This window comes from Megalopta genalis, unplaced genomic scaffold, assembly GCF_051020955.1.
Source record: "Megalopta genalis isolate 19385.01 unplaced genomic scaffold, iyMegGena1_principal scaffold0021, whole genome shotgun sequence".
Lineage (NCBI taxonomy): Eukaryota > Metazoa > Arthropoda > Insecta > Hymenoptera > Halictidae > Megalopta > Megalopta genalis.
This window is the reverse complement of record NW_027476091.1, coordinates 2,667,815-2,677,564: the sequence shown is the minus strand read 5'-3', so window position 1 is coordinate 2,677,564 and position 9,750 is coordinate 2,667,815. Positions and strand designations below refer to the sequence as shown.

General features: G+C 35.0%; 1 long non-coding RNA gene across 1 annotated transcript; it reads left to right on the top strand.

Moving 5' to 3' along the window:
- The first annotated feature begins 599 nt into the window (after positions 1–599).
- Positions 600–9,386, top strand: LOC143260830 (uncharacterized). Its single transcript, XR_013035102.1, has 2 exons — positions 600–899; positions 5,650–9,386. It is a non-coding gene; the product is annotated as an uncharacterized LOC143260830 (long non-coding RNA).
- The last annotated feature ends 364 nt before the right edge of the window (positions 9,387–9,750 follow it).

The window sequence follows — 9,750 nt, the reverse complement described above, 5'->3', positions numbered from 1 at the left end:
CTATAAAGAGTGCTAGGTAAATACTAAAGTTCGAAAATTATATGAGCTTTGGGTATCATAATTTATTACACATGTTCAGTACAATCACGTATAGCGTATACACATTTCACGGACAAAAAAAGTAATCTTAAATGTAACACGTAGTTTGCTATAAGAGGGCTCAGTCTAGACTGTTTTTCTGCAATTTGGTAGAGTTTTTTGAATATAATAATTTATTTTTTTGTTTTGTGGAAAGCATGATTTTTGTATTTTTTTTATCTTTATTTGCAAAGTGATTAGTAAGTCTTTTAACAAAATCAGGAAAGAAGGAAATTCTGCGGCTGGAAGAAAAAACACTGAATGTCACATGTTTTCACTTTCGAGATGTTTGTCCTTTAAAGTTCTGGCCACCAATTCCTTTCTTGGTTTTCCATTTATTGAGCTTATCGTATTTGCACAAAATGAAATTTCTTGAAATTGTAACATGTTGCGGTATTCTCTACAGTCACTGAATTATGCCGCGAGATATAGGACGCTCGGAGCGTGGGCTGAGTCGAATGGTGCCGGCCCTGAGCAACGGCGAGTGCGCGTAGGGTTTGTGCGTCGTGCCGAGCCGTGAGTCTGGGGAGTGGGGAATGCCTCGTTTCTGGCTGAGGAAGCGATCTGCCGAGAACGAGGATCACTGTCGCGTAGACCGTAGCGTTGGGTGTTTGGAAGAAATAAGTGTAACTGTGACAATTCGAGCCGAGATTAATTCATACGAAATGAAGGAAGATAGCCGCTAAAAACCATAGGGCAGCAGGCGAAATAATAAAGGACAGTGCTGGCAACAACTGGCAGCGACCGTTCCAAAGATATGTCAAGACTAGTGACCGGCCAGAAGCCGCATTCGTAACTGGGAATTTCTGATCGGTTTTTCGGTAAGTCTCATTATCAGTACGAATTTCTTCATTTACATTTCAATGGCTCGGACACCTTCTCTCGGATGGGCTAATTATTCGCCAGTGCGAATTATTACACGCCACGTGCGTGACGCATATGGCGTCTCGAGAAAGCTTGCGAAACTGGAAGCACGTGTCTTCCACGTGGGCAATCGGTTCTTGCGGATATATGGCGTCGCGGCCATATTTATTTATATTAATATTCGGACAACTTTTAAAACGCCATAACTTGCTTAGAACTGGACTGAACAACTTGAATTTTGTTATTGTTTAGAATGATTAAAGAAAATAATATATGACGAAATATATATAACGATGATTTAAGAAATGCATTTCGTAGATCTCGGTAATTTATATGCATGTTGAAAATTTCAGCGGAATCGGTTGACTTTGGTATAAGCGGTAAACAATTAAAGATCGCAAAAATCGCAGTTTTGTCCTGATTTTTAATATTTCTGTCCAATAATTGTGAGAAAGTTGCTGTTTTAAAATTTGTTTAATGCTCGTAACTATGACCTTGCGTTAACTGATTTCGATGAAATTTTCGGCATGCGTGTAACTTATCGAGATCTACAATTCCTAATATATTTTCTTTGCAATATGTAAGCTTATTTTCTAATAAAATGTCGCTTTATGGGCATGTCTTGTATTTATTTCTTTATTTCTAGATATCTGAAACTGTTTCTTAAGTTGTTTAATGTAAGTATTGTATAACATACTGTATAGCGTACCTGATTATACATTCACTTCAGATTGATCCTCTATAACTTGAGATATTATTTTATTGTCGTTAAGAATATGAAATCCTTTATCATTTCCATCATTTTTAATCACATTTTCTACATCGCACTCTACGCAGTGCGAAATGCACCTTGCGACATTATACATATAACTTTGTGATTACGGTTTGTTCGCTATCTGATCTTTCATGCAAAGATGAATTACTTTCACCCACTTTTAGAGGTTGTTATTCATTTTTATTCCTGTATTCGTGTTTGCTGCATCATCTTCTTTGCATTTTAATATGTTATCTTTATAATTTTTTTATGATATATACAGTAAATCTACCAATGTTATATTTACGAGACAAGAAATTAATTGTTTCTGAAGCGTCTATTAATTTCAAATTTTTCTTCAATACAAAGCACCACTCTTTTTCTCTTTTCGTTTGATTTGTGTGAAGACGTAATGAGAATATAGTTTCTGGACGAATCACATACATACAAGTAACTGAATTAAATCGTTACTTATCTTACATTCTATGCAGGAAGACTATGCTAGAATTTCTAACTAAGAAACAAAAACAGTGTGTTGTATAATGGGTATGTCGCGTAGACTGGAGTTGGATAAGAGGAGCATCGTTCCTGACATCCAATTGTTGGTAACGGGTTACTATGTTGGATAAACACAGTCCAGATAAACGGTGTTTTACTAGTTCTTGTACTAGTTGTTCTGTCATTAGTATTTATTTAAGATTGATGTCGTTTTTAAATCTCTATTTTATACGATTTTAAGATTTGTTTATAGTATGTATTTTTTTTTGTTGCAACTTGAATGTCCGAATTATATATAATATATATTATATATTATCAAATATTTCAAGATTTAATGAAAAGTATTTGTTTAATATAATGTTTTACATGTAGTGTATAAACAAGGATTCGGACATGGACAAACTAATCTAAATTGGAATCGAAATTGCGTAGGAACCGTATTTTATTAGGCTTCCCTCAATTTATTTTCTTTATTACATCACCGCCCAATGCTTCATCCTGTAACAAATGATAAAATGTCATGGTTAATAGTAAATCAAAGACCTATGCATATAAACTGTGAATCGTTTAATAGAGTTCGATGATGTACCTGCGCTGTTGTCTGTTTTTGAGTTGAAGTAAATTACCTCTCAGATGTTATACCAACAGAACTTTTATGATTTTCATTACTTTTATCGGTTTCTTTGCTTTTGTTACATGCTCCACTGCCATTAGCTTTATCTGTTTTTTCCGCTTCTTCTTCATCGTTACTACTACTGACAATAACTATTATCTCGTCATTATTGAAGGGTTTTACCGGTCTATTAGCAAATAATGTTTGCATCTATAAAATAGCATGCGATTATCCAATCTGTCAAATCTGATAGTATATTATCATTTTTAAATGAGTTTGTTTGCAAGTATACATATACTTCTGTCTTTTCTTTTTGTGCTTCCTCCTTTCTCTTATCACAATAATTTTTAATTTCTTTCCTGATATTTCCAATATCTGCAGTTGTTTCTGTAGTTTCCAAACATAGCACAAGTTCTTTTATTTCACGACTATATGTAAAGAATTAATTGTAACAATACAATCGAGCTTATAATGGCAAATCAATATTTTGAAATATTACATTGTATATGCTTGACCTCTGTAGGTTATTAAAAGCGTTAGTGTTATTTTTGTTAACAAATTTACCTAATGCTTTATTTAGATCATTCACTGTTAGTATTGTTCATAGGTTTTTATTTTCAACCAAACTGGTGTCCTTTTAGTTTTGCTTGTATGTGGTTTCCACAAAACCTTAATTCTCCTAGTTAAAAAACCAAACACAAATTTTACCTTCGAGCACCTTGTAGAATATCGCAATTTTTGTTTACCTCAGTATAGCTCATAATGTCAGTCGTATCCTGGAGTACTTACCGGAACTTCTTGTTTTACAGAATACAATTAATTCGTGAGAATTAGCAACTTTATCACAATATTTCTGTGCCAATCTAAAATACACATATTACTTGTATTCGTTAATATACTAATAGAATCTTACCTGGTCGAATCGAACCGTTCTTTATCTTTCAAGTAAATTACTTTCAATCGAATATACGGCAAGACCGGTTGCTTCGGATGATTTGACAATTGTTCCGCGGTACTAGGAATCAATTCATTTTCTATGCGTCGGTCGACGATATTAAAAACTGATTCTGATAGCAATCTATCATTGTTACTTTTTATATTTGTATCATTAAGGACCAGAGTGTCAAACACAAATGGTCTAACGGTTTTTAATTTCAATTTCTTCAACTTAAACTTATTACCGTTTACGCTAAGTATGACAATGTGTTTGGCCTTTGATTCGCCTTCGCATAAAGAAATCGCAATCTGTAAGTGCGTTTCTTAAGCAGTAGTTTCTTATTTTTCATGCATCATAATTAATAAATAAATCTAAAAATATACCTGTTTGAGAAATGTAGTATTGTCTTTTAAGAGTTAAACACGTGTGTGATACAACATTCCTGTTCCCTTCCCCACACGACAAAGTCAACAAAAGAGGGAAGGTGGGCTTCCGAAGTATATCCACGTTTAAGACATGGTGCACGTTTTTTATGTAAAACAAACAAATTAAAGCATTTCACCTATGAATGAAAATCATGTGCAATAAAAAAAAATGGAAAGACCTCTCAATACATATATGGATCTCATAAGTTCACCTTAAAATCGTTCAACATCCGTATTAATTTATCATCGTTCATGCAGCTTAAACCAAAAATTGCAACATGGGTATTACCCATTTTTATCATCAGTGGAGGAATGATCATTTTAGGGGTTGCTGTCCATTTTCCAAAATAATTTATGAAACCAGACACAGACAACAAGTCCATTTGGCCCATTTATTCCACAACCTATAATTTTGATTATAATTACTAATGGCTGAATCAATGTTGAAAAATCACTGTACTTAAACTATTGATATTATATTTCTACTTGGATGGTCATTTTTCCCGTGAATGGAAAATATTAGCATGTCAATATTAAAATTTGGATCCTAAAAATTTACAGTTTTAAAAGTACAGTGTGGGAATGTTAATTCTGGCTCGCTCAAAAATTGGATGTTAATTGCTCTGATGAAAAAACAATCATTAATATTTGTCGTACTTCAAATACCATCTTATATTGATATTATCATATCTTGCTAACCTGGGACCCATACAGTATTTATTTAACAATTCCATACATTTTAATTCATCAGAAGTTGTTGGTTTCGCATCGTGAAATAAATCTCCACAATGAAATATAAGGTCTACATTTTTTTCCTTGCTACATTGAAGTATTTCTTCAAAAGTATTAATGCTCTCATCCGATGACTCTCCTGCTTGTATAAATTAATTATTTGCAGTATATATGTGCGTGTGTTGCTGTCAACGGTCATGATGCTACCACTGAGTAACCACATCAATGGCCTTGCCATTTTTTAATTACTGTAATGTCTCCAGTTACATTTCGAAATATGTATTCTTCGATGCATTCTCGGCATCGACTAGCGTTTGATGTTTCCAGGATTACAGAACCATATCTTTCACAATGACAATCTGCCTCACTTCTGTGGTTTCCTGCGATGGTATGCCAGCAGCCTTCAGGAAATAATTCTCTTTCTTCTGCTGCCACTCGAGACCAACATTTTTCACACAATTTGTATTCTTCAGCTTCAAACACGAGTTGCATTTTCCTTATACATTGGCATATTAAGAGATCCTCGTGCACCTCTGGATAATCAGCGGGATTTACTTCATCCTGAAAGTGATTCCAATTTTTAATTTGTGTCGGACGAACTATCGAAGACGAAGGAGTGTTTTAATTTATCCTGATGTTTCGCGATTAGGTGTCCGGTCGCATCTGTTTTTAAAATTGCATTATTTATATCCGACATCTACTATCTCGTATGGCCCGATGTAACATGGATCAAATTTACTTGTTTCAGGTTCTTTTTACACATGGACGTATTACTCCACCATAAGTTATGTCGGATTAGCTCACTTATCGTAATTCCCGAAGATTAATTCGTGGGGTGTGAAATTCGTAGCTTCGTGGACGGAGGTATTTATATGAAATCATGGCAAATGGTAAGTAGAGGTCCCATTCTTCATATGACTCGATGTATTGTTTTAGATGTTCTGTTAATACAATATATGGCTCCTTTTTAACGATCCATCTCGGCAACATGTAGCATTAGTTTCCCAAGAAACTAGTGTTTTCATCTATCGAAATGGATTTTGGTGTCTCACGTATTGCAATGAAATGACTCGCGGACGCGTCAGCTATTATCATGGCTTTAATATCTGATAAAGCAACTGCTAACCAATACTTTTTTAAATTGTCTCGCATAGTTAAAATGTAGCGATTTCCATTGATTGTTTTTGGAAGTAGTCCAAATGTGTCGATGGCAAGTTCGTCAAAAGGTTCCAGAGATGTGTCCGTAATAATCACGGGTTGACGGGTTTTGTTCTGATAAGTGAACGAATGAATTCTTGTGAATCTTTTCTCATTTCGGGGCAGTGATATTTTTCTTTTAACCCTTTCGGTACGGAGGACCTGGCCGCGGTTATACATTCGTGGAACGAGGAAGTTTTTCGCAAGAGTGGTTGCACTGTCCGACAGCGTAAACCGCGAAAACATGTTTTGCGGCATTCATAGAAATCTCGAGCGTGATTGACACTAAACTTTTCATTCGGACCGCGACATCGGTGACTGACGCGGAATTTAACGTGTTTGAAAAACATTTCTAAAATGTTTATACTGCTTAGTCGTAACCTAAACCAATCCTCGGCAGAAAACCGATTTCGACGGTATCTTATCTCGCGGATCAGACGGAAGGACAGACAAAACAGGCATGGCGCTTAACGTTTTAAAATCATATCTTTTTCTTTACAGTACATTAATTAAAGTAAATGGCATTGATATAAATAATATGGTCCAATATTACAAAATTAAAATAAATAACAAAATTAATAGTGTAACATAATAAATAATAAAACTAATAGTGAAATATAATCAACGACAAAACTAATAGTGTAACTTGGTGTGATAGTTTTCGAAACAAGGGGAAACGCGCAAGCCCACATTACATTGTTCGCACTGATACTTGGATTCACGTCTCACACCACCAGCCGCACATACAACACATCTTCGTTTTCGATCTTTTTTCCCCGACTGATATATCGAAGGAAAATGTCCCCCTGTGAGCCTTGTGGGATAATAACTTCCTGACTTGCTGCACCGATGATATTCATGATTCTTGTGTTATTTTTCTAATATTTCCTTAATCAACTGAAGGTGAAATTTCGCCATTGGGATTTGTTTTTTTGTGGTGTGCTTATATAGGCAGTATGCGTTTCACGCGCAAATGTCGATCAAGTGGAAAAAGTATTTGCGATACCACTTTAAACTTTTGCGCGAGTTGCATCGATAGTAATTATCACCATATCTGATTTATCGATTGTACCCATTGAAGAGTTATAATCTATTACGCATTTGGGCTTTAGAACAATTTCATTTTTTCTTGACTTCTTAGGTACTTCTGCAAATTCTGCGGTTTGGATAGTGAAAAGCATATAAAATTTCTTTCTATCAAACCATTTCATTGCAAACAGATTTTCAGATGAGCGGAACACTGCCTTTCCTTTTTTCAATTTATCAGTTATTTTAAGCATCTCTTTCCGTCTTCTTTGCACAGTGCCACAAGCGTTCGTACTTTTTTCGTGGGGTAGGTTGAACAATATGGGACTGGAAAACCAGTTATCCAGATAAATATTGTAGTCTTAGTTGCCAACCCAATGGCCTTTGTTTAGAAAAGGTTGCAAAAGCGACATTACAATGTTCCCTGGCTTTCCAATATATTGATATTCGGTAGCTACAGTAGCACTAGCCCCACAATAAATGATTATATCTTGGATATAACCCGTCTTGCAGTCACAAAGTAGGAATGATTTTATGCCAAACCTACTCCTCTTCGAGGGAATATATTGTTTAAACGAGAGACGGCCTTTGTAGAGGAGTAGACTTTCGTCTATACACAACCGCTGGTATGGCTGAAATGCATTGATAAAAAGATGTTCGTAGCATTTCCACTACTTCATTTATTTTGTGTAAACGATCGGCAGTGTGGCCGACTATGTCCGTAAAATGCAACATTTTCAATAATGAAAAGTAGCGATCTCTACTCATAATTTTACTGAAAATATCGCTTCGGAGAAACTTATCTTTAGACCAATTTTCATTTAAGGATAGCTTTTTGGTTCGCGTCATTAATAACGACGCAGCAATAAAACAATATAATTCATCCACTTCCATCACTTCTGAAGCGTTCAAGTGATCTCTTTTGAGCTGTTGACACCGGTAATAGTTTGTTTTTTGCACAATAAATTTAACTAAATCTTTAGAAAAAAGCAGTCTGAAGTAGTCCAAAATTCTCGACGAACGATTTAAATTGTTCCCTACTACTCCCGAATGATGTGGCGTAAAATCATGAATTTTTGGACTAAGCTTCTTTGATGTCCATTTGATGCTAGAAGGAGTATCAATTCGTACTTCAGGCTCTACTGCTTCTTCAGATACCGAGGTGCTAAGTACACGTGCTCGATTGTTCCTCCTTTTGCGAAATGCTAAATTATATTGATTTTCTTCATCAGAATCTCTTTTGGAATCAATGATTTCCTTTATCCATTGTTCTCCTTTCAAGCGTTTTACACTCATCCTGAAGGGAACTAAATGCAAATTGTAAGTTATACATTAAAAAAATTAACGATATAAGCAAACATTCCAATTTGTTTTTCGTAGCTTATCTATATATTATAAAACATATATAATTAAGGCACGCTGTTGACTGTTACTAATTATATATTATAATGGAACGATTAGAACAGCCGGGAATTTTAAACACAGATTAGTAAAGTAATGTGTACTATAGAGAGTAATCATACCCACATAACTTTCCGTTGGTGCTGTTAACGGTGCCCACATAAAGTGCCCACATAACTTTCCGTGGATGCCGCGAATAGGCGGCGGTAGTACTGAAAGGGTTAATTGATTTAAGGTTTCCGTTACACCCTCGTGACCTGCGATTAATCTACTGCGAGCTTCTTCTATTAATTTTCATCGAATTTCATCTACTGGTGTGACAATGTTATCCGTGTTCGTAGGTTGTGGCAAAACTGGGCTAATATCTGGTTCGTCTCCATCAGTTGAACTGCTGTTCTCCTGGGATTTAGATTCGTAATCAGGTATAGACTAAGTTATACTTGGTTCACTGATCTTGGCAAGTGAGATTATTGGTAGATGTAATGGCGTAGATGAGGCTCCTGGGAGATTGTAGATGAGTGGAGTTTGCATCATTGTTTCTTCTAATCTTGGCTTCGCTGTTATCACAGTTTCATCTATTGAATTGCGTTTGCAAAAGATGCTTGGGTCGTCGATTTGGTTATTTCGCTATTTGGACGTTTGGCTCTCATTGAGAGTGTGGGTTGTGGATGACTTAAATGAATTTAACGCTGTCTTAAATTCCCACGTTTTCGACGTTATGTTCGACGTTTTTTTCCTGTGGCAGAATAATTATTCTTGAGCGAATTTAAAGTATGTGGAAGATAAGCTATGAAAAATATGTCAGGAATGTTCTTCGTATGTCACACTTCCAGTGAGCATTTTCTATGACTTTAATCAACTTTCTACTTGACATTATTAAAACCCCAGAATAACTATGAGAAGAAAATAAAATAAAACATTTGTCTACAAACTCCTATTAAAATTTGGACGAAACACGCCTAAGTGTTTCTCCATGTTTTTTATTATGTTGACTTATATGACTAGATATTTTCGGAATAATAGAGAATGTTACTTTTCATCTTTTGTAATACACTGGTTTATATACACTTGGCTAAACCAATTTCACACTAACCGATGATTTTCGAAAAAGGATTTCATAATTTTGGTATTTTAAATAATGTTGTACACATAATAAATCTCATAGGTGTACTTTAAAAGTAGCTGAGAAAATTCTTTTTAATGATAATATAATAATTTAAATATC